Genomic DNA, 5,000 nt, shown 5'->3' with positions numbered 1-5,000 from the left:
GGAAAATATTAGATTAATGAAAGTTGCCTTATGCCAAAAGTCAGAAGATATGTTATATTTTTTATTTAATTGCAAAAATCAGCCTGACCTATTTTCACTGGTTTTAAAAATCAGCCTGGCCTATTTTCATTGGTTTTAAAAATCAGCCTGACCTATTTTGATTGGTTTTAAAAATCAACCTGACCTATTTTAATTGGTTTTAAAAATCAGTCTGATCTATTTTCATTGGTTTTATAAAAAGGCCCACGATTTATAAATTTGTTTCCTAACCTCAGAGCGTTATGTTTTTAAATATAAAGGGATGAAGTTATAAAATACGATTTGACGCGCTTATGTTTTTTTTGTTCAATTTATTTTTATCCTTCATTTTTGTAATGCGAAGTTTATTAAAAATTTTAAATCAATATTCTCTGGTATTTTCATTTATGTTATAATTTACTGTTTATTATAAAAACTTGACAAATAATTTTTTGTATGAAACGTCGTTTTAAAGATACTTATTTGTATTTAATATTTTTTTTTTCTTTTTTTCTTGAGACAATTTTTCACGTATTAGCAAAGTGCGCACAAGGTAATTGATATGGGACAATTATTAAACAAAAAGATAAATTTTATAATATAAATTTGTACGTAAGTTTATTTAAAATACTTAAATTTTATTAATAATAATAACAACATAAACAAGAAAAGAAAAAAAAGTTATAAAGGGATTAATTCATTAAACGAGGTCAGATTTTGATTACTATTAGCAAAAAGCAAAAGCCTACCCCAGCTCGCAAATCTGGTATTTTAAATAGCCAGAGTATTTATCACGTATTAGAGACCGATGTTGATACCAAAATATGCGATTTAGTTAAAGCTGCTCTCAAACTCAAAACTAGGTTTAAGATTTAAATTCGCAGATTACTCTCTCAAACTTAAGACTAGTTTTGAATTCGAGTTCAATACCACGTAATAATCAAAATTATGCATTTTTGATAACGGTTTTGTTCAAATATAAACATTTAACAGAAAAAGCAACTAGAACTCCACATTATATTGTATCCGCGTTGTAATGAGCAAGTGTAATAGCATTTAGATTTACAAAGGTTTTAAGTAGATATTAACTTTATAACTGTTGATGCAAATACTGATGATCTTCCTATTCAGTGCTCCGATAGTTAGCAATTGGAGTCAATTTTTTGTTCAATAGTAAAATATAGTATCTTGTTCTTTTCCAGTGGCTATTTATATAGGAAAAGCAATGCCATCAAGTTTTCGTGACACAATTTTATTTACAAGATTTTGTAGCAGAAGTTGTTAATCTAACAATTAATGGATTAGTTAATAATGAAAAACAGTATGAATTTGTTTTGTTTTATTTGTGATACTTTAGCACGTGCATTTGTTAGATGTTCACACATCAAAAAATGAGTGTGATTGGTAAACTTCTGTGACAGAGTAATTTAAAAGAAGGAGTATTTATACGAATAATTTTAAGAACTGATGCTGAGTTTATGTTAATGCTTACCCATCGCATAAGATAAGGAACTGCATAAGATTGTTAATAAATTATTTAGATATGGTTCCTTCAACTGCCATTAAGTCTATACGCAATTTGTTTCTTGAATCGTGTCATCAATATCTTTATGTTGAGTGAATTTTAAATCAAAAATTTATATTAGTTTTAAGAAAGATTAGAAGCGACTGATTTTAAATCAAATGCTGGAAATTGATCGGTTCACTGCTTCTAACTTAGTAAAAAGTCCAAGGTCTTTTTACACTGGAACATTGAAAGGCAACAGAATTTCGTCAATTTATCTTAAATACAAGAAATATTGTGTTTAAGAAAGTTTTGGACAATGAAGTTTAAAATCTGTTTGTTGCATTTGCTGTAACTGTAAGAATTTTAAATAAAGAGAATGATAATAACAGAATTTAATTATTGCCATTTGCTAAATGCCTTTTTTGCTACTTGTATCCATAATTTATTTAAGATCTGTAATTTTTAATGTTCATAACTTGTTTCATATTGTTGATGGTTTAAATATTATAGTTGTTCTGATTGTATGCATTCAGATTTAAGTTAGAACTTTTCCTTTGATTAAATTAATTTTTCTTTTACTGATATAGACTCCTTAAATTTGGAAGAACTATCGAAAAACATTAGAAATTTCGTTTTTCTTCGAAATCGTCCTTCTTGATGATGTACCACCAAAGGGAAATGCAGTCAAATCTTTCAATAAAAGGATTTCAGTTGTTTGCCTATTAATGTGATTTTTAAATATTACGTTGTATAGTGTATTTTTAGTTGTATAAACAGTAATTGTAAGAAATTGTAAGAAATAATACATTTATATAATCATTATTAAATAATGTATTATTTATAATGATTATATAAATGTAAATAATACATTTATAAATAATGTATTATTTACCTTAAACATTTATATGGTAAATAATACATTCGTAAACTAGTAGACGATTTTGGTGCGATTTTGTTATTATAAAATTACTATAACATGTATTTTTATATTATAAAACTATAATATAGATGTGCTTTTGTATAGATGTGCATATGTAACTGTACAAGTTAATTTAATAAAATTTTCAAGTATTAGTTTTTTGTTATTTTTTTTAGAGCCAATGCATATGCGCGTTTGTATATAATTGTAATAAAACACATTTTAGACGCGTGTTATGTATCCAATAATCTACGGGTCTAAAACGTATTTCTGGTACGTGATCTACTCGGTAAAATGCATTCGTGAATAACATGTATTCTAAAAAGTTTTAAATGCGCATTTGATACCTAGAAAACACCGGATTGAATAATATCTAATTACGGTGTTTTATGCCTATTTACAAGAGTTTCAAATGCAAGTTTGATACTCAGTTGGATTCGCATTGCATACTCGTTTTTAAACGCATCTGAAGCGTATTTCTAATGCGTGTTTGAAGAGATAAAATAGCTAACATACATACCAGAATAACGCGTATTTAAACAAGCTTTAAATGCGCATTTACAACTTAATGTGCCGGCTGGGAACGTACGACAGAAAAAAAGACTTGTTAATTTGCTCACTTGACACAAAGAAAGTTGAAAAATAACTAATTTTATTTAGTAGATGCGAAGAACTTAGTTAACACGCACGAAAGAACATTGGTAGAGGACGGAAAAATAATTTTTTGAACATTTAAAATTTTCTTTATCAGTTACATGCTAATTTTTTTTTTCCGTGCAACGACGCATCTTTTTGAAAACAACACGCGCATAGTTGAAGGCAGAAAACTGTAAAAACGCGGTTACTTTTTGAACGTTTTTGTATTTTACGTTTTCGTTTTTTTAGTAAACTTTTGCCTTCTTTTAAAAAAAAATATTATTTAAAAATAAATTACATGTTTTTAAAAAAAAAAAGCAAAAATAAATGCTTTTATAATTTTGAAAAAAACCATATGTTTTTAAAAAGTTTTTTTAAAAGATAATCATTTTCGAATGTTTTTTAAGAAAATTTTCATCAGATAATTATTAACGAATATTAAGGTCAGATGTTAGAATAATAAAACAAAACTTTGCGCTTTTTATGTTTATCTTGCTTGTGGAAGTCAATAATAATTCAAAATTTTTGGAAATAGTTAACATTATTATGAGTGAATATTATAAGGGTATAAAATTAAGACGCAATAAAATATACAAAGAAGCTAACTCTTAAAAATGGTGAATTTTTACCGGATCCTTTCACAATCAAATAAATAAATGGAGTAACGATATCAATCATTTTCCAAACATTGAATGGCAAGATATAACCATTTATTTGATGCGCCTAGCATTTACAAAAAAGAATCAATCAGAGCCGATGAATAAACCGAAACATATGATTTTTCATTTGTGGTCTTATTCAATAATGCTTAGAAAAAAATATTAAATAGAAGCAAATCTGTTTTATTAAATCCTAAGTTATTTCAAAATTTTTGTTTTCAAAATAAAATTTACAATTTAAAGTGAAAAAAAAAAATTATAAAAACGAAAATAAAATATTGTTTTTATATTAAGTTTTGGCAAGTTAAAAACAGAACAGCAAAAATATGTATGAAATATAAATATATATGAAATACAAATATGTATAAAACATGAATATGTATGAAATATAAATAGTATGAAATAAGGACTTGTCTTGAGTCAGAACTATCAGCTAGTTCTTTATTTACACTTTTTTTTTTTTTTACCAATAAAAAAAATTTACAGTCGTAACTTATAAAAAATAATTACATGACCGGGGAAGAAGAATACAAACTTAGTCTTATCACCAAGCCCCAAAAAAATTTCATGCTTTCAACTAACGTGAAAAGTGTTTTTCACTTTTGCAATTATAAAAGATGCAGATTTCCTTTCCATAATTATGGGTAAAATGATACCTTGTAATTTATAAACTGAAGGTTTCATTACGCTTGTATTGTAATAAACCCGCCAAAAAGTGCTAAATGTTATGCAAAGATTGTAAAATCATTTAAAACTATTGCCATTCATCTTTATCATGTATCCCAGTGAATAAGCGCACATGGGATACGCGTGGATTTTTTCCATATGTAATCCATGTGGGGATTATTTTTTTGTCCCATGTGGGTTTCACATGGTAAATCCCACATGGATTCCATATGGTAAATCCCATATGGGATACGCATGGATTTTTACCATATGTAACCCATATGGGGATTATTATTTTGTCCCATATGGGTTTCGTATGTTAAATCCCACATGGGTTTTACATGGTAAATCCTACATGGGATATAGGTGGAAAATACTACGTTATAGATCTTAAACGCCACCTAATTTTAATCTAAATGGTATAAAAGTAGTCAATACCAGACAAACAAAAGTACGAATGCTTCTATGATAATTTTTAAAAATAACTTAAATAGTAATTTTAAATAATCATCGAAGTTTTCAGAGAGGCTTAACTTAATCTGGTATTTACTACTTTATCCCATTTGGGATTCAAAATGTGTAGCATTTTTGATAT

This window comes from Hydra vulgaris, chromosome 14, assembly GCF_038396675.1.
Source record: "Hydra vulgaris chromosome 14, alternate assembly HydraT2T_AEP".
Taxonomy (NCBI): domain Eukaryota; kingdom Metazoa; phylum Cnidaria; class Hydrozoa; order Anthoathecata; family Hydridae; genus Hydra; species Hydra vulgaris.
This window is presented reverse-complemented; position numbering follows the sequence as displayed.